The sequence below is a fragment of the Nicotiana tabacum genome, chromosome 2, assembly GCF_000715075.1.
Source record: "Nicotiana tabacum cultivar K326 chromosome 2, ASM71507v2, whole genome shotgun sequence".
Classification (NCBI taxonomy): domain Eukaryota; kingdom Viridiplantae; phylum Streptophyta; class Magnoliopsida; order Solanales; family Solanaceae; genus Nicotiana; species Nicotiana tabacum.
The window spans coordinates 101,217,888-101,238,530 of record NC_134081.1 but is presented as its reverse complement, the minus strand read 5'-3'; the positions used below and the strand labels follow the sequence as shown (position 1 = coordinate 101,238,530).

The following is a 20,643-nucleotide window of genomic DNA, read 5'->3' as shown; positions in this document are numbered from 1 at the left end:
CACCATGCACAAACTGAATGTCGACCCATTCCACCCCCAGTAAGACAGGTCAGATGTAAGTTTAACTCCACAGTCAATGATGCGATACGTGAAGAGGTGGAAAAACTGTTGGAGAACGGCTCCATCAGGGAGTCGAAGTACCCCAGTGGATCGCCAACATGGTCATGGTTAAGAAGAAGAATGGGAAATAGAGGATGTGCATGGATTTCTCGAATTTAAACAAAGCATGCCCGAAGGATTCCCATTAACCCACATAGACCAACTCATCGATGCAACAACTGGGCACAAACTGCTGAGCTTCTTGGATGCTTATTCAGGTTATAATTAAATCCTCATGGAAGAAGAGGATCAGGAAAAAACCACCTTCATCACTCACTAAGGGACGTACTGCTACATGGTCATGCCCTTCGGGTTAGTGAACGCGGGGGAGACATACCAACGGTTGGTGACGAGGATGTTCAAGGGCCAACTCGGTAAGACGATAGAAATCTATATAGACAACATGTTGGTCAAGTACAAAAGAAAGATCATATCGACCATCTGAGAGAAACTTTCAACATACTCAAGCGATATGGAATGAAGCTGAACCCCAAAAAGTGTGCGTTTGGCATAGCCTCGGGAAAGTTTCTAGGTTTCTTGGTATCACAAAGGGGGATCGAAGTCAATCCTAGCCAAATCAAAGCCATCAAGGGGATACCGAAGCACTTGACCACTAAAAAAAAAGTTCAAAGGTTGACTGGCCGGATCGCCACCCTGTCAAGATTCATTTCACGATCATCGGATAGATGTCACAAATTCTTTTCCATACTCAAGAAGGAGAACGGCCTCCAATGGACTTCAGAGTGCGTCCAAGCCCAGAAGGAATTAAAAGCATATTTGTCGTTGCCACCACTGCTTTCAAAACCAGATCCAGGAAAACGTCTCCTCGTGTATCTCACTGTATCTGAAGTAGATTTGAGCGCAGTCCTGGTCCGAGAGAACAAAGGTACGCAATCCCCCATCTATTATTTTAGCAAAATATTAGTCGACACCGAGATGAGGTATCCTCACCTCAAAAAGCTGGCCCTGCCTTAGTCGTAGCTTCACTAAAGCTAAGACCATATTTTCAGAGCCACCCCATCTCAGTCGTCATGACCTTCACCCCTGAGAAGCATTTTGCATAAACCCGAGCTATCGGGAAGGCTGGCTAATTAGGCCATCGAGCTGAGCTAGCACAATATCACATACCAGCCGTGAACGATGATAAAGTCACAAGTGCTCGCTGACTTCATCGCCAACTTTAGCACGAAAATAATGCCCGAAGTTGAGAGAGAATCCTGATAAGTGGGGATTTTGACTGCTTATTAGCGCCATTTAGCTTTAGTTTTAGTCTAAAAGCAATGAATCATATTCCCGAAACTAATGAGATTATGCAAAATTTCAGGGATACTGGAAGTTAGTCTCCCGAGATGAAATCCGACTAAAAAGGAGTAGTCCAAAGCACAAGGCAATAAAAGGTGCAGAAACACAAATGTGCGGTCCGCAGAAGGAATTCTGTGGCCATAGAAGAAATTGCGGACCGCAGAATTCTATCTGCGGCCGCAAACAAAGAGGAAAAATCTAGCAGACATTTGCGCAAAGTACAGATCGCACATGAATTATGTGGCCGCAAAGCTGGGTTAAGAGTCGAAGATCAGAGAATATGTAAAAAGACCAAGTCCAGAAGCTCTTGTGAATTGCGTACCGTACAAGATTTGTGCGGACCGCAGAAGTGTGGCCTTGCGGCCGCAGTCCAGAAATATGCGGCCGCAGAACTCCAGTTCCTGCCAGATGAAGAAATTTGCGGATCGCACATGGAATTGTGCTGCCGCAGAACCTCCCGAGGGGAATTTTTGTCCGAGATTTTTAGCCTTGTATAAATAGACGTGTTTCACAAAATTAGATTACGTTTTGAACATAGAAAGTTGATATAGTCGTTTCTCTTTGCTATTTTAGGAAGTTTTAGTTTATTTGAGTATTTTAACATTAGATTTCATCATTTTAATCTTCCAATATGAGTTTAATTAGCTTTTCATCTTTATTTTCTTCAAATCCCATAATGAGGAGCTAGACTTTTACTAGGGTTGTGACCCAACCCTAGTGTGTAAACCTTATGGATAATTAATTGTATGCTTGTTTATGATTGGGTGTTGATTATTTAGCTTAGTTCATACTTTAATTTTAGAATTAATAGTTACAAACATTGATCCATGCCTATTTGACTTAGTCTCTACTTGAGAAAGAGGTACCTAGTCTATGATAACTAGGCTAACAAGGAATTGGGTCAATTGAGAGATTGATTAACCCAATTAAAGGGCTCAACCTAGAGATAACACTAACCCTACTTGAGCTCTTATCAACTATTTTGGGTGATAACCATTTGGTCTTGAGAAAGCCAAATTGTACAAAACCACTCTCACCGAGAGGTATTGAGTGGGTAATTTAGAGTTGAGAGCTATAATACATCCCAATCGACAAAACAAGCATTAAAGTCTTATCCCATTAGGCAAACACCTAGGTCATGGTCACAACCCTAGGCTTTTTATCCATTTAGAAAATCCTTAAAAATAATTATCTCTAGTCTTCTTTCTTTATTTTGCAATCATTATAGTACCATTAGAAATATAAAACTAATCCTTGTTATGGAAGTGCAATCTAGATAATCCAATTGCTCAAATTGAAATATATACGCCTAACTCCCATCTTAGCTCCTTGTGGATTCGACCCCGACTCTTAGTTGGATTTATATTATTACATACGACCGTTTCATATCTCTTTTGAGGTGTGCTTTGGACGTGATCAATTTTTGGCACCGTTGCCGGAGAGTTAAAAACAGTGTTAGCTATATATTTGGGTGTGTTTTTGAAATATCTTCTTTTCCTTCTATGTTACTAACTTATTTGATAAATTGTAGGTACAACCATGGCAAATAATGAGCTCAGAAATATTGCTTTGGGGGATGTGGACGTCGAGGATGAGCAAGTTGATGAGGTTCTTCTTGAACCTCAAGCCAATAGAAGAGGCCGAGTGCCTCATGAAAATGTCCCCGCTCCACCCCCACCTCCACCACGAGCGGCTCCACATCGGGTGTTACCCAATAAAGGATATGCTAGTGCAATAGTCCCTCCCCATATTAGGGCGGGCAACTTTTAAAATACCAAGGTGATGCTCACTTTGCTAGAGCAGCAAGGTTTCTTCACCGGTGCTCCAAGTCAAAATGCATACAAACATCTGAAGGGGTTTGTGGACACTTGTTGGGGGGAGCAAAGAAACAAATTTCTCCGAGGATGCATTGCGGCTAAGGATTTTTCCCTTCTCTCTACGGGGGAAAGCATTAGATTGGTTGGAACGTTTGCCGAACCATTCCATTCACACTTGGGATGAGTTGGCGAAAAAGTTTATTTATAAGTTCTTCTCTCTGGGGCACATGGCTACACTGCGGTATGAGATTTTGGCATTCAAGCAATAACCAAATGAACCACTACACGAGATATGGGAACACTATAGAACAATGGTTAAGGAATGTCCCAACAATGATATGATGGAGAATATGATTCAACAAACTTTCTATCGTGGGATCAACACAACCAACCAATGTGTAGTGAATCAATTTGCCGACGTGAACTTCATGACAACACCTTATGCGGAGGCGTGTGAGATTTTAGATGAAATGGCGGAAACATCATTGGCATGGCAATCCCGGGCTAATGTTCCACAAGGTGATCCCAACGTGATCCACCTTCATAAAGAGTTGCATGACCATGGTCAAGCCATTGTCGGATTGACTACCACCATGAATCAATTTGCAAAGGCTCAACTTCAATAAGTGCAAAATCCTAAGCAAGTCAATGCCATGGAGGGAGTGAATATGATGGCGAACAAAAGAAGGACCAAGGGTGCACAAGTGTAACATCGAGTGGAGCATTATGTGCAAGAGGATAGTGGTTTTGATCAAGACAATTATTACAATGTGTGAGAAGGCACGTGAGAAAATATGTTATTGATATTGGATGATAAATACAATACAAGAGGTCCCTATTTATAGCTATACACTACAAGGAGATATTACTCCTCTTCCAATGTGGGACAAGACTACACTATACATATCTATAAACTAACACTCCCCCTCAAGCCGGTGCATACACATCATATGTACCGAGCTTGTTACACATGTAACTAATACGAGAACCAGTAAGAGACTTAGTGAAAATATCTGCTAGTTGATCATTCGACTTTACAAACTTTGTAACAATATCTCCTGAAAGTATTTTTTTCTCTGACAAAGTGACAGTCGATCTCAATGTGTTTAGTCCTCTCATGGAACACTGGATTTGACGCAATATGAAGAGCATCTTGATTATCACACACTAATTCCATCTTGCTGATTTCTCCGAACTTTAACTCCTTGAGAAACTGCTTGACCCAAACTAACTCACACGTCGCCATAGCCATGGCCCAATATTCGGCTTCGGCGCTAGATCGAGCAACTACATTCTGTTTCTTGCTCTTCCACGAGACCAAATTACCTCCTACTAGAACACAATATCCAAACGTAGAACGTCTATCAAAAGGTGATCCTGCCCAATCAGCATCTGTGTACCCAACAATCTGCTCGTGGCCTCGATCCTCGAATAGTAATCCTTTACCTGGAGCTGACTTTATATACCGAAGAATGCGAACAACTGCATCCTAGTGACTATCACATGGAGAATCCATAAACTGACTTACAACACTCACCGGAAAAGAAATGTCAGGTCTAGTCACTGTGAGGTAATTCAATTTGCCAACCAACCTCCTATATCTCGTAGGGTCTCTAAGAGGCTCCCCATGTCCAGGCAGAAGCTTAGCATTCGGATCCATAGGAGAGTCAATAGGTCTGCAACCCATCATTCCCGTCTCCTCAAGAATGTCTAAGGCATACTTCCGCTGTGAAATAACAATACCTGAGCTAGACTGAGCGACCTCAATACCTAGAAAATACTTCAATCTGCCAAGATCCTTAGTCTGGAAGTGCTGAAAGAGATGTTCCTTCAGATTAGTAATACCATCCTGATCATTACCAGTAATAACAATATCATCAACATAAACCACTAGATAAATACATAGATTAGGAGCAGAATGCCGATAAAACACAGAGTGATCAGCCTCACTACGAGTCATGCCGAACTCCTGAATAATTGTGCTGAACTTACCAAAACAAGCTCGAGGGGACTGTTTCAAATCATATAGTGACTTGCGCAATCTACACACACAACCATTAAACTCCCCCTGAGCAACAAAACCAGGTGGTTGCTCCATATAAACTTCTTCCTCAAGATCACCGTGGAGAAAAGCATTCTTAATGTCTAACTGATAAAGAGGCCAATGACGTACATCAGCCATGGACAAAAAGAGACAAACAGATGCTACTTTAGCCACGGGAAAGAAAGTATCACTATAATCAAGCCCAAAAATCTGAGTATATCCTTTTGCAACAAGACGAGCCTTAAGCCGATCAATCTGGCCATCCGGGCCGACTTTGACTGCATAAACCCAACGACAACCAACAGTAGACTTACCTGTAGGAAGAGGAACAAGCTCCCAAGTGTCACTCGCATGTAAAGCAGACATCTCGTCAATCATAGCATGTCGCCATCCTGGATGAGATAGTGCCTCACCTGTAGACTTAGGGATAGAAATAGTGGACAAAGAAGATATAAAAGCATAATGTGGTGACGACAGACGATGATAACTTAAACCGACATAGTGGGGATAAGGATTAAGTGTGGATCGTACACCTTTGCAGAGTGCAATTGGTTGACTAAGAGGAGACAAGTCCGCAGTAGGTGCAGAATCTGATGCAGGGCGTGAATCACTTGGGCCTGATGCTAGATGTGGACGACGATGATAAGTCAAGAATGGTGGAGCTGCAGAAGGTTGAACTGGATTATGTGGAGGAACTGGAGCTATAGGTGGTGGAGCTGCAGAAGGTTGAACTGGATTATGTGGAGGAACTGGAGCTATAGGTGGTGGAGCTACAACCGGAGCTGTAGGTGGTGGAACTGGAGCTATAGATGGTAGAACTACAACTGGAGCTATAGGTGGTGGAGCTACAACTGGAGTTGTAGGTGGTGGAGCTGGAGTGACTGAATCTCCAAAAGATGAAACTGGTAGTACCTCAGAAATATCTAAGTGATGACCTGAACCTGTGAAGTATGATTGGGTTTCAAAGAAGGTAACATCAGCGGTCATAAGGTACCGCTGGAGGTCAGGAGAGTAGCATCGATACCCCTTTTGTGTTCTCGAGAAACCCAAAAATACGCACTTAAGAGCGCGAGGAGCTAACTTATCTGTTCCTGGAGTAAGGTTATGGACAAAACAAGTGCTTCCAAAGATACGGGGTGGAAGAGAGAACAAAGGTAAGTGGGGAAACATGACAGAGAATGGAACTTGATTCTGGATAGCTGAAGATGGCATACGATTAATAAGATAGCAAGATTTAAGAACAACATCCCCCAAAAACGCAACGGAGCATGAGATTGTATGAGTAGGGTACGAGCAGTTTCAATAAGATGTCTATTCTTTCTTTCAGCTACCCCATTTTGTTGAGATGTGTACGGATAAGATGTTTGATGAATAATCCCATGAGATTTCATAAACTGCTGAAATGGGGAAGACAAATACTCTCGGGCATTATCACTACGAAATGTGCGAATAGAAACCCCAAATTGATTTTGAATTTCAGCGTGGAAGGTCTGGAAAATAGAAAATAGCTCAGATCGATTTTTTATCAAAAATATCCAAGTGCACCTGGAATAATCATCAATGAAACTAACAAAGTAGCGGAATCCTAAGGTGGAACTGACCCGACTAGGACCCCAAATATCTGAATGGACTAAAGTAAAAGGTGATTCTTCCCGATTATCAAGACGCCGAGGGAAATGGGAGCGGGTATGCTTACCGAGCTGACATAACTCACACTCTAGAGCTGACAAGTGAGATAAACCAAATACCATTTTCTGAAGTTTTGACAAACTGGGATGTCCCAACCGTTTATGTAATAAATCTGGTGAATCAGTAACACGACAAGTTGTAGAAGGAAGACAAGATGTGAGTCCATGTGATTTAGTAAGGATAAGGTAATAAAGTCCGTTTGATTCACGCCCGGTACCAATGATCCGCTCCGTACTGCATTCCTGTATAAAAACATGGTCATCAAGAAATAAAACAGCGCATTTAAGTGATTTGGCTAAGCGACTAACAGCTATGAGATTAAAAGGACTATTGGGAACATAAAGGACTAAATCTAAAGGTAAGGAAGGAAGTGGGCTTGCTTGACCTATTGCAGTTGCCATGGTTTGAGACCCATTGGCCATTGTGACTTTTGGAAGAGATTGAGAATACGAAATAGTAGTGAAAAGAGATTTGTTACCAAAAATATGATTTGATGCACCTGAATCAATGACCCAAAACTCAGAGGATGAAGATTGGGAGAAACAAGTCACGCTATTACTTGTTTGAACAACAGAAACTATCTCAGAAGATGTCTGCTTACATGCTTTATACTGAAGGAACTCAATATACTCTGCTAAAGAAACCATCCGACTATTCAAAGTATCGGTTCCCATGTCGCTACAATTTGTAGTAGTAGGGTTAACTTGAAATAGTAGAAATAAGTAACTCCTGTAAGAAAACTGAAGAAATAGCTTGAAAAACACTGTTTATAGCAGGAAAACAGAACATTGTTCTGTGCCGGAAACACTGTTCATGCCGGAAGTGTAGCTCGCCGAAAAATTCCAAAGTTGTCGGAATTTGTTGTAACCATGATGGATAGACTCGTAATTCCTTTGCGAGCAAGCTGCCCTGAAAAAATATTTTCAAAAAAATGGCCAGAAAGGTCACTGTTCATGCCGGAAAAATATAAAAGTGGCCGGAATTTGATTTGAATTAGATGGGTACGCTCGGAATTTTGAGGAGAACACACTGTCCTGAAGAAGCTTCGTGAAAAAATGGTCAGAAAGTGGCCGAAACCCTCATCGGAAAAGTTGTTGCCGGCGCGTGGAGGAGCGTGGCGGCTTTTCTGCCGGATAAAATTTCAGGGGTTGGTAGTCGGAGGGTGATCTACCTCGTGGTGGTGTTGGTTTTAGCACAACACCGACAGAAAGTGACTTTCACTTAGACAAGCCTTAGGTCACCGGAAAAATTACACGATGACTAAGTTCTTTCTTCCCGGTTAACGCTGGAATGACGCACAACGATCTTTTCTCACTAATGCTCTGATACCATGTGAGAAGGCACGGGAGAAAATATGTTATTGATATTGGATGATAAATACAATACAAGAGGTCCCTATTTATAGCTATACACTACAAGGAGATATTACTCCTCTTCCAATGTGGGACAAGACTACACTATACATATCTATAAACTAACACAATGAATAAGAAAAGGAGGTGCAATATGTGAACAATTTTCAAGGGCAACAAAACAACTTCCAAGGCCCAATCCAACAACAATGGCGACCTCAAAACAATCAAGAAAATTGGAGTTGTGGAAACAATCAAGGTAATTGGGATAACAACAATAATAAAAGAAATTGGAGTGGAAATAATCAAAGAAATTGGGGGGGGGGGGGAGGGGGGACAATCAAGGCGGATAGAACAATAATCAAGGCAATCGGGGGTCTGGTTTTCAAAGGCCCCCGATGTATCAACAACTGAGCAACCCGTCTCCTTATCCTTCTCATATGCCAAGTTCTTCAAACAATGAGAAGGGACGTATTGAGAACGTGTTCAAGCAAATGATGGAATAGAATGCCAATTCAGATGCCCAACTTACCTCACACAACACATCGATCCGCAACTTAGAAGTTCAAATGGGACAAATCTCTCAAGCTCTAAATTCTCATCCTAAGGGGGCACTACTAAGTGACACGGTGGTAAACCCAACGGGTGGAAACAACATGGGGCATGCCATGGACGTTACTACAAGAAGTAGAAGAGATGGGAATGCACCCATCTCAAGTCAAAAGCAACTTGTGGATGATGAACAAGTGGTACAAGAAGAAGAGGTCCCGGACAATGTGGTGTAATCAAATGATGAAATTCGGATTGATATTGATGATAGTGTGAAAGATACTCAAGAGGAGGTGAACCTGTCTAGGGATCACATTATTGACATACCGGAGCCGGTAGTGCAAAAGGCTAAGGCACCATTTCCTAAGCCTACACCTCCATACCCTTAAAGACTTGCCAAACAAAATAGCGAGAATCAATTCAAAAAGTTCATTCAAATGATGAAGAGTCTCTCAATCAATGTGCCATTAGTTGAAGCTTAGGAACAAATGCTCGGTTATACAAAGTTTATTAAGGATCCCGTGATGAAGAAGTGGTCAATGAATTTTGAAACTATCAAAGTCACTCATCAAGTGAGTGCAATTGTGCATTCAATGGATCCTAAGTTGGAGGATCCCGGTGCTTTCATAATTTCTTGTACAATTGGAAGTGCCGAGTTTGCTAAAGCTCTTTGTGATCTTGGGGCAAGCATCAATTTGACGCCCTATTCGGTTTTCAAGACCTTGGGAATTGGGCAACCAAGACCTACCTCTATGAGATTGTAAATGGCCGATCGTACTATGAAGAGACTTTTGGGAGTGATTGAGGATGTCTTGGTTCGTGTTGATAAATTAATTCTTCCGGCAGATTTTGTCATTCTAGATTGTGAAGTTAATTATGAGGTGCCGATTATCCTTTAAAGACCTTTCCTTGATATGGGGAAGGCTCTTTGTGATGTTAAAGCCGGAGAACTCACCTTCTGGGTGGGTGATGAAAAAGTGGTATTCTATGTGTGTAAGTCCATGCGGCAACCAAATAGCAATGAGGTGTGCTCTTTTTGTGGACTTGGTGACCGATCTTTTTGTTGATGATACAAGTTCCACAATCAATGTTGGTGATATGTTGGAGGCCGTCTTGCTCAACTTTGATGATGACGAGATGGATGGCTTCATGGAATGTGTGAACTTTTTGCAAGGAATGGGGTCGTACAATTATGCACCCCAAAAATTATCTTTGGACCTTGAAAATAGGACAACTCCTCCTACAAAGCCTTCCATTGAAGAGCCTCCTACCTTGGAGTTGAAGCCATTTCCTCCACATATTTGGTATGAATTTCTTGGCTATTGTTCTACTTTACCGGTTATTCTTTCCTCTTGTTTGACTAACGTGCAAGTAGATTCTATATTGGCGGTGCTCTAAAACAGGAAGAAGGCTATTAGGTGATTAGGTAGACTGTAACGACCCGGCCGGTCATTTTTTAGAGTTGCAGCCTTGTTTCCCCATTTACTGCTCATTTTGTACTTTATAAATGTTATGTGACTTGCAAGGGTAGTCGGTTCAGTCCGGAGTGAATTTAGAATGAAATGTGACACTTAGTCTCAAGGTTTAAAGCTTAAGTTAAAATGATTAACCGGATGTCGATCTATGAGTAAACGGCTTCGGAATAGAGTTTTGATGGTTCTGTTAGCACCGTTGGGTGATTTTGGACTTAGGAGCATGTCTGTATTATGAATCGGAGGTTCAGATTGTGATTAGGCTTGAAATGGCGATAGTTAAATTTTTGGAAAGTTTGACCGGGAGTGGACTTTTTGACATCGGGGTCAGATTCCGATTCTGAAAGTTGGAGTAGGTCTATAATGTCAAATATGACTTGTGTGCATAATTTGGGATCAATTGGATGTGTTTTGATAAGTTTCGGCGTCGTTTGTAGAAGTTGAATTTCCTTAGTTTCAATGGGCTTGAATCAGGGTATGATTCATGTTTTTTAAGTTGTTTGATGTGATTTGAGGGCCTGGCTAAGTACGTATGAGGGTTTAGGACTTGATGGTATGTTTGGTTGAGGTCCCGGTGGCCTGGGGTTGATTCCGGATTGTTAACGGATCAAAAGTATAAGTTGAGTGATTGCTGAAGTTGGACCTCTGCTAGTGTAACCGCACCTACAGAGCTTTGATCGTAGGTGCAAGCTTGCAGGCGCGGGCTGTGATGCGCAGATGCGGTTTGGAGGGGAGTGTGCAGGTGGTCACAGGTGCGAAGAGTTTTTCGCACCTGCGGGTGTGAGGAACGCAGAAGCGAAAGGCGCGTAGGTGCGATAGAGAGTTCCGCATCTGCATGACCGCAGATGTGGCAGGAGGACCACAGAAGCGGAAGTGGGCAGATGAGCTGGGACCGCAGAAGCGACTTGGATGCTCGCAGAAACGAGTCCGCAGAAGCGGAGTGAGGGACCGCAGGAGCGGTGTAGACCGCAGATGCGTGGGTGATGTCGCTTCTGCATCGTCGCAGAAGCGGTTAAGTGTCCGCAGAAGCGGATAGCCTGGGCAGATTATTAAAACAAGGGTTCGTGATTTTGGTTTCATTTCAAACATTTCAAGCACAGTCTAGGAGATTTGTGAGGGGGTTTTCGAGGGGATTCTTGAGGTAAGTCCCTTGCGCTCATTTTTTATCAATAATCTTGCTTCCCAATTGATTTTTCCACCTAGTTTGTGTGTATTTAAGGTGTAAATTGGGAGTTTGAGTCTAGGGATTTGAAGAGTTTGATTTAGGGAATTGTGTGACGATTTGGTGTCGAATTTTGATAAATTTGGTATGGTTAGACTCGTGGTTGAGTGGGATTTCGGGTTTTGTAACTTTTATTGAATTTCGAGACGTGGGCCCGGAGCGACTTTTGAGCCAATTTTTTATTATAATTAATATCTTAGCATTTCTTATGGAGTTGATTCCTTTAGCTCGTATTGATTATATCGCATTTTTTGTGGCTAGATTCGAGAAATTCGGAGGCTGTTTCGCGAGGCAAGGGTGTGATGGAGTAGAGATTTGCTCGGATTGAGGTAAGTAACAGTTCTAAATTTGGTTTTGAGGGTACAAATTCTCGTATTACGTGTTATGTATTTGGGTTTAAGGTGACACACATGCTAGGTGACGGGCGTGTGGGCGTGTACCGTAGAAATTATGACTTGGTCAAATTTCATGGAACCGTGTAGTTGAATAATCTATTGTTATCTCTACATTCTCCATGCAGTAGAGAAATTGAACCACAAATCATGTTAGAAATCATGTTTAGACTATGTTTTGACACTATAGGGACCCATAAAGGTCGTGTACATGTTGAATTATCTGCTAAACTATTGTTTTGCACTCAGTCACAGTTTTACTTGTTTATTATATCTCAGTCTCTATTGTTACTTGTTGATACATTATATCATTTCTGTTGGGGCTGACTTTCATGATTACTGAGAGCCCGATAGACTAGAGGGATTGATGACTATGAGGCCGAGGGCCTGATTGTGAGATATTGATACCATAGCACGTGAGTTGTCTGTGCAACACGTGAGTTATCTGTGCGGATCCAGATATTATACTACAACACGTTAGTTGTCCGTGCGGATCCAGATATTGTACTATAGCACATGAGTTGTCCGTGTAACACGTGAGTTGTCCGTGCACACTATAGCGCTTGGGCTGAATGAGCCCCTCCGGAGTCCGCACACACTCCCAGTGAGTGCTGGTACCTACTGAGTGAGATTGCCGAGTGCCGAGTGCTGAGTGAATGGGAGGGCTGAGTGATTGTGGCCCTGGGAGGATGCATTTGATTTTATTATTGTTGCACTTAGCTGCCATGTATCACTGTCTTGAAATTTCTGAAAGATATTACACTCTGTTTCACTTAAACTTGTCATGGAATAACTGTGTGACCTAATTTATCAAACTTGAGAGCATGCCTACTTTCCAATGTTGGAATCACAGTAATAGAACTATAACTGTGAAACTCATCACTACTTTCAGTTCTTTATTTAGTCTTGTTACTTACTGTGTTGGTTGTACTCACGCTACACCATGTACCTTGTGTGCAGACTCAGGTGCTTCTAGTCACGATGGTTGCTGAGTTGTGGAGTTGTGGAGTTCGGATTCTCGGAGACTATTGAGGTAGCTGCTTGGCATTTTGCAGACCTTGTTTCTCTTTCCTTATCTTTCTACTTATTGTATTTAGTTTCAAATTATCATAGACAGTATTTTCCAGACTTGTGATGTATAGATACACATGTACTTTGTGACACCCCAGTAGTTGGGAACTTCCGCGTTGTATTTTGGGTTTCTATCCTGTTTATGAAATATTTTATTGTTTAAACTACTTAAGTTCGTTTTCTGTTAAAAAGTGTTGGAAATATTTTTAAATGTCGGCTTGCCCAGTGCCACGATAGGCACCATCACGACAGGTTAGGATTTTGGGTCATGACAAGTTGGTATCAGAGCCTAGGTTACATAGGTCTCACGAGTCATGAGCAGGTTTAGTAGAGTCTTGCGGATCGGTATGGAGAGGTATGTACTTATCTTCGAGAGGCTGTCGAACTCTTAGGAAATTTCACATTCTTGTATTCTTGTCGTGCAGATTTGTTGATTCCGGTAACTAAACTTCTGCATTCTATTCTCTCACAGATGGTGAGGACACGTGCTACCGGACATGATGGACAACCACCAGTACCACCAGCTAGGGCCACGACAGACCGAGGTCGCGGTAGGGGTCATGGTATGGGCCGCGGTAGGAGTAGAGGTGCAGCTCGTACAACAACTAGAGCAGCACCTGCAGATCCACCAGTTGCTCCGGCTCAGGAGAAGGTTCCACATATAGTTGAGCCAGTGGGGCCAGCTCAGGCACCAGTTGTGCCCATTGTGATTCCAGGCCTTCAAGAGGCTTTGGCCCAGATATTGATAATTTTCACTAGCCTTGCTCAGGTGGTATCGGCCCAGGCCGCGCCAGCCACTTCTCAGGTCGGGGGAGGTACTCATACCCCCGTTGTCCGTACTCCAGAGCAGGTGATGTAGGGACTTCAGACACCGAAAGTACTACCAGCCCAGTCAGTTACAGCTACTCAGGCTCTGGTGGTCCCCGTTATGACTGATGATGAGCATAGGAGACTTGAGAGATTTGGGAGGCTTCGACATCCATCATTTAGCGGCGCTGAGTCGGAGGATGCCCAGGGATCCTTGGATAAGTGCCAGCAGATTCTTCGTACAACAGGTATTCTGGAGACCAGTAGGGTGTCTTTCACTACTTTCCAGTTTTCTGGGGCTGCCTTCAGATGGTGGGAGGCTTATGAGAGGCGCAGACCGGTCGGTGGAGCACCACTTATATGGCAGGAGTTCTCCGTTCTCTTCTTGGAGAAGTTCGTGCCACAGTCTCACAGAGAGGAGTTGTGCAGACAATTTGAGCAGCTTCGGTAGGATGGCATGTCTGTGACCCAGTACGAGATGAGGTTTTCTGAGTTAGCTCGCAACGTAGTTTTTTTGGTTCCCACTGATAGAGAGAGGATCATGAGGTTCATCGATGGCCTCATGTATCAGTTGCGGTTGAGAGATAGTCCGTAGCTAGAAGCGTGGTGAGAGGAAGGCCAAGAGGCCTCGAGGTTCGGGCGATTTCAGTGGTGTACCTTCTGGGGGCAGTCCTACTACAGCAGGGGTCATCCTTATAGGCCCGCTCAGACGACTCGTCTAGCTCATCATGGTGCATCAGCTAGCCACAGTTCTTATAGTGCTCACTCAAGCCAGTCTTCATTCAGTGCATTACCAGCGCAGAGTTCTCAACATGCGTCTTTCACTCAGGTTTCTACAGGTAGTTCCTCGGGTTATCAGGAGCAACTATTCCGTCAGAGGAGAGGTTGTTTCGAGTGTGGAGACTTTGGTCATATCAAGAGAGATTTCCCTAGGTTGTTGAGTGGGGCTCCACAACAGAGTTCTCAGCCTATGGCACCAGCACCAGCAGTCACACCACCCACTCAGCCAGTTCGGGGTAGGACCCATGCAGCTAGAGGTCGCCCTATAGGGGGAGGCCAATCGGGGGCAGTCAGGCCTGTATCTATGCCATTGCTGCTAGACCATATATTGTTGCCTCCAATGCATTGATCACATGTATTGTCTCAGTATGCCATATGGATGCCTCTGTATTATTTGACCATGGTTTCACTTATTCGTATGTATCATCGTATTTTGTTCATTATCTGGACCCCGTGAGTCCTTAGTTTCATCTGTTCATGTATCCACGCCAGTGGGTGATACTATTGTCGTGGACCGTATATATCGGTCGTGTGTAGTGACTATTGGGGAATTGGAGACTAGAACTGATCTCTTATTGCTTAGTATGGTGGACTTCGATGTGATCTAGAGTATGGATTGGCTGTCTCTATGTCATGATGTTCTGGATTGTCACGCTAAAACCGTGACATTGGAAATGCCGGGGCTGCCAAAGATTGAGTGGAGAGGTTCTCTAGACTATGTCCCCAGCAGAGTGATTTCATATTTGAAGTCCCATCGGATGATTGGGAATGGTTGCTTATCTTATTTGGCCTTTGTGAGGGATGTTGGTGTTGATACTCCTTCTATTGATTCTGTTCCGGTGGTGCGAGATTTTCCTGGATGTGTTTCCTGCAGACCTGCCGGACATGCTGCCCTACAGGGATATTGATTTTGGTATTGACTTGGTTGCGGGCACTCAACCCATTTCTATTCTACCATATCGTATGGCACCGGCTGAGTTGAAGGAATTGAAGGAGCAACTTCAAGAAATCCTTGATAAGGGGTTTATTAGGCCTATTGTTTCACCTTGGGGTGCACCGATTCTGTTTGTGAAGAAGAAGGATGGTACTACGTGGATGTGCATTGATTATAGGCAGTTGAACAAAGTTACAATCAAGAACAAGTGTCCTTTGCCGCGTATTGATAATCTATTCGACCAGCTTCAGGGAGCGAGGGTGTTCTCTAAGATTGACTTGAGGTTTGGGTATCACCAGTTGAAGATTCGGGACTCGAATATTCTAAAAACAACATTCAGGGCCCGTTATGGTCATTATGAGTTTCTTGTGATGTCTTTTGGGGTGACCAACGCCCCAACAACATTCATGCACCTGATGAATATTGTATTTCAGCCTTATCTTGATTCGTTCACTACTAGAAATTAGGGCTATAGCAACGATTTTAATGGAAACGGATCTGTAAACGTTGCTATAGATGGTCTATTGCAACGGTTCCAACCGTTGAGTAAGGTTATTGGTACTATCGGCACAGTTTAGCACCTGAACCGTTGCATTAGTCCAAACACCGTTACAATAGATGTTTCTATGGCAACGGTTTAGACGACCATGACAATATAACTATAGTAACGGTTACTTGCAATTTTTGATTTATCGCAACGGTTATGAATTCCCTCTACTTTTTCCCCCAAATTTTGGACACACCTGCTAAAAAGAGACCCACCCTAATTAATTTTCTATTATTTTTTATATGTAATAAAATAAGAGTATAAACCTAATAATACACTACATGTGATATACCACACTCAAACGACACTCATAACTCTCTCTCCCAAATAGCCTTCCTCGTTACCGGAGATTACGAGGAGAAGACAAACCACCATCGGCGGCAACGGCGGCGTTAAAACTGGAAAATCTGTTAATACTCATCTTGCTAATCCGCTAGGGTTTCTCAAAATGGTGAGAGATAAGTTGAAAACTAATCGAAAAGCCATCTTGTCCAACTTATTAATTTTCTCTTCCTTAAAGTTGTGAGTATTTTCTGCCGAAGCTTTAAATCTAATTAGAAATCTGTTAGGATATTTTTGTACTATAATTCATCCCTTTTTTGCAATCGACTTTATGAGGAAAATATAAAATTGCACCCTAATTTCATCCTATTTTCTACTGTAAAGGTCGCACGATTTTCGCCTTTGAAGCAGAATAGTAGCAGCTTTCGCGGTCTTCTTGTCAAGGCAGAATATCCCCTAGGTATAAAATTTTCTTTTTTATTGCTGAATGTGTTAAGAATAATTGAGTTCTTACAATAGCTTCCTCTATGTTTGAGCAGGGATCAATGCAATATCTGAGCTTGTAAAAATCAGATCTTTTTAATATTTGTCAGCGACAAGCAGGAGGCTGTTGCTGCTACCACTGCTATCCAAGAGGAGATATTTTCCGAGATGAGAATTGGTGAGCTTTAAATTACTCATGCTTTACTTCAAGGACAGTTCAACTTAGGCAATTGTTGAGTATTAAAGAGCAAGTGCTCTTTTTTCTGTGGTATAGTCATACATATGTTCGTTGTACATATGTTAGAGCATGCGTGCAAAGACTAAGCACTTTTTACTCTAATCTAGTTGAACCGTGTTGCTTGGTCATCGTATGGTGGTCCTTGTGTTTCATAAAAGAGATGCCAAAAACCAGTTTTGCAGATAGAGCTAGGCAGAATTGCAGATCTGTTACGATGTGATTTTGCAGAAGTGGTTAATATATACTTGTGATGCTGATGGTATTTCTGTTGTTTCATAAAATTGTATATTTAGCTTGGAATCAGAACCATATTACCCATTTTCTACAGGATGATAATCTTGTCATTTTGATTGTTTATTAGTTTAATTTGATAAGAAGTTAGATTGGGTTTCTGCTCTCTTTTCGTTGTTGCCGTTGGTTCAAAAACTAATACTAAAGTTTTCCCATTGGTGATATGCAGTGTCATATAATATTTGGGGAAAAAGCATACCTACAAAAGTTTTTCCATTGGTGATATGCAGTGTCATTTAATATTTGGGGGAAAAGCGTACCTCCAATCGTTATGCATGCTTCATATAGTTATATCATTATAACAGGAGTCTTTATTTCTCTATTGCAGATCCAAGATTTGGTCTTGCTTGCTTGGGAAAAATAAACATGACTTATGAGGTTGCTTTATGGCATCATTTTCGTATAAGGAAATTTATTGCGTGAATTCTTTCTTTGTCCTTCCTGGTTTTCCTAAAATACTTAGTATCATGGATTTGTCATAATTTCTACCCACCATAGGCTTTATTTTGCAGCTGATAATCACCAAGGATGTGTATGCAGCTTAAATTGAAATACTATAATGTGCTAAGTTGTGTAGAAGTTCTAAATTCATTTCTTAGGAAGCAGTCTATATTCTTTTCTTGAGGTATGTTCTGTATATAGCTTTTCTAGATTACCATATTATTTGCATTCTTTTATCTTGTCGAGCTTAAATTGTTCTCAATTTGAAGTGTTATCTAATTTGCAATTTTATTAATATCTGTCATGTTATCGTCTGAAAGACGTCTATTTATTTACTTTTATTTCTCTCTTCTTGGCTCTCATGTGTATCTAATTTTGAATTCAGACAATGAGTATATATGTCTCATTGTTATAGTGTACGTGAGGGAGATGCCATCAACTCCCCTGGATGGATTCTTTCTCTTATTGTTTTAGCTCAGATGTTCTCCTCTCACTAATGCTGCCAAGTTTTGTTACAGCATGTACTGAAACATGGGAAGCCAAAGGAGCATTCGTCTATAATTAGTAAGCTGATGGGACAGATAGTTCAGATGAGCCAGCAAATATTTGCCTCCAATGATGTGCAGAAGTGATCAAGCTTCGGAACTCCCAAAGAACGTCAGACCTTGGTAGACGAGATGCTTGGCACAACTGATGAAAATGAACCTCTTCAGGTTTGTTTTTCTCTCAGATGCTTCTTCAGTAATGGCATACTCAAGATTACAGGAAATTTCTGTTGCGCCGATTGTTTGACTCTCAGAGGATTATCTAAGATTTCATTACTCTATTTGATTGGTTTAAGTTTTATATTGGAGATGCTCAAGCAATACAATAATTCCTTGACTGGAAGCACTTAGCTTTTACTATAGAACTATATGCTTTTCCAGTGCTGCCCTTTAGACAACCTATTGTGTTTGCCCATCTTATTTCAAGTTTTTAGCACGATAAAATAATTTACTACCTTATATAGCTATACATGTTCTTTAGCACGATGAAGTTGAAAACTGTTAGTTTGGTTGGCTACCGAAACTGTTAGATTGTTCATTTGGTTATGTTTTTATGTTTGAGTTGGTTCAAAATAAGAAAAGCAGACAACTCTCAATTTGTCTGAATGCATATGCTTACAAGTTTGGTTTTGATGATTTAGATTTGTTACTAAACTTTGGCTTCTTCGTTTGTGTGAACTTGTTTCTTTCACCTGGACTATACCCATTCTTATAATGGTAAACCAATCCTTGAAGGGTAATGACTTTATTTATCCTTTTTTGTAGGTGGAGCAACTAAAAAAAGTGAAGATGGAGATAGTGAAGATCTAGACCTTACTTAATTAAGAAGAACTTTGAATTGTTGTCGATGTTCTAGGAGTCTTTTGTTATCAACATTTGAAACTTTAACTTTTGAAGTGTTGAACTGTAAAACTTATGTGATTGGGTTAAAACATTTTGCTATTATGGGTATTATTAGCTTATTGGACAATATAGATTATGAAGTGTTTTATCTTTTTATTTATATAATTTCCAGGTTATTACAAATATTTATATATGTAAATGTTATTTATAACCAGGGCAATACTGTCAATTAAACTGTTACAATAGCCTAATAGACTCGTTGTTATAGAAATAAAATCGTTAGAATATCGGTAAATAACCGTTGTAATAGCATACATAACCGTTGCAATAAATTATATGGTAACGGTTTCCAACCGTCGTGGTAAATAATATGGTAACAATTTACAACCGTTGCATTAAACTCTATGGTAACAGTTTTAAACCGTTGCAGTTGAAATGAACACTCGTTGCTTCAGATAGAGGAAAAGCCGTTGCGATAGCTGGCGCTATGGCAATGGTGTGGTCAGCCGTCGCAAGAACCGTTGCTCTAGATCTATTGGTAAACGAGCGGATGTAACGGTTGCTAAACCGTTCCAATATATCTATGGCAACGGTTTACCTATCATTTGCAACGGTTTTCCCGATGTTGCCATAGGCCCATTTTCCATTAGTGGTTTGTCATAGTGTTCATTGATGACATCCTGGTGTACTCTCGTAGCCAGGAGGAGCATGCCCAGAATTTGAGGATTGTATTGCAGCGGTTGAGGGATGAGAAGCTTTATGCTAAGTTCTCCAAATGTGAGTTTTGGCTTAGTTCAGTGGCATTCTTGGGACACGTGATGTCCAGTGAGGGATTCAGGTGGATCCGAGGAAGATAGAGGCGGTTCATAGTTGGCCCAGACCGTCCTCAGCTACGGAGATTCAGAGTTTTCTCGGCTTGGCCAGTTATTATCATCGCTTCGTGGAGGGTTTCTCGTCTATTGCGTCGCCTTTGACCAAATTGACCCAAAAGGGTGTTATTTTCAAATGGTCGGATGAGTGTGAGGAGAGCTTTCAGAAGCTCAAGACTGCCTTGACCACAACTCCAGTTTTAGTTCTACCTTCAGCTTCTGGCTCTTATACAGTGTATTGTGATGCTTCTCGAATCGGTATTGGATGTGTCTTGATGCAGGAAGGTAGAGTGATTGCATATGCTTCACATCAGTTGAAACCCCATGAGAAGAACTACCCTGTCCATGATTTGGAGTTAGCTGCCATCGTTCATGTATTAAAGATTTGGAGGCATTATCTCTACGCTGTGTCTTGTGAGGTGTTTACAGATAATCAGAGTCTCCAACACTTATTCAGACAGAAGGATCTAAATTTGAGGCAACGGAGATGGTTGGAGATGCTAAAGGACTATGATATAACTATTTTGTATCATCCCGGGAAGGCCAATGTGGTAGCTGATGCCTTGAGTAGAAA

General features: G+C 41.8%; 1 long non-coding RNA gene across 4 annotated transcripts; it reads left to right on the top strand.

Annotated features, from left to right (window-relative positions):
* Positions 1 to 16,366: 16,366 nt before the first annotated feature.
* LOC107799469 (uncharacterized) lies at positions 16,367 to 19,356 on the top strand. Of its 4 annotated transcripts, none has more exons than XR_001651126.2 (6): positions 16,367 to 16,599; positions 16,744 to 16,819; positions 16,899 to 17,020; positions 17,700 to 17,749; positions 17,884 to 18,525; positions 19,123 to 19,356. It is a non-coding gene; the product is annotated as an uncharacterized LOC107799469 (long non-coding RNA). The 4 variants fall into 4 exon arrangements; XR_001651127.2 differs by having other exon boundaries at positions 17,700 to 17,996; positions 18,331 to 18,525; XR_001651124.2 differs by having other exon boundaries at positions 16,367 to 16,528; positions 17,700 to 18,525.
* Positions 19,357 to 20,643: the final 1,287 nt, after the last annotated feature.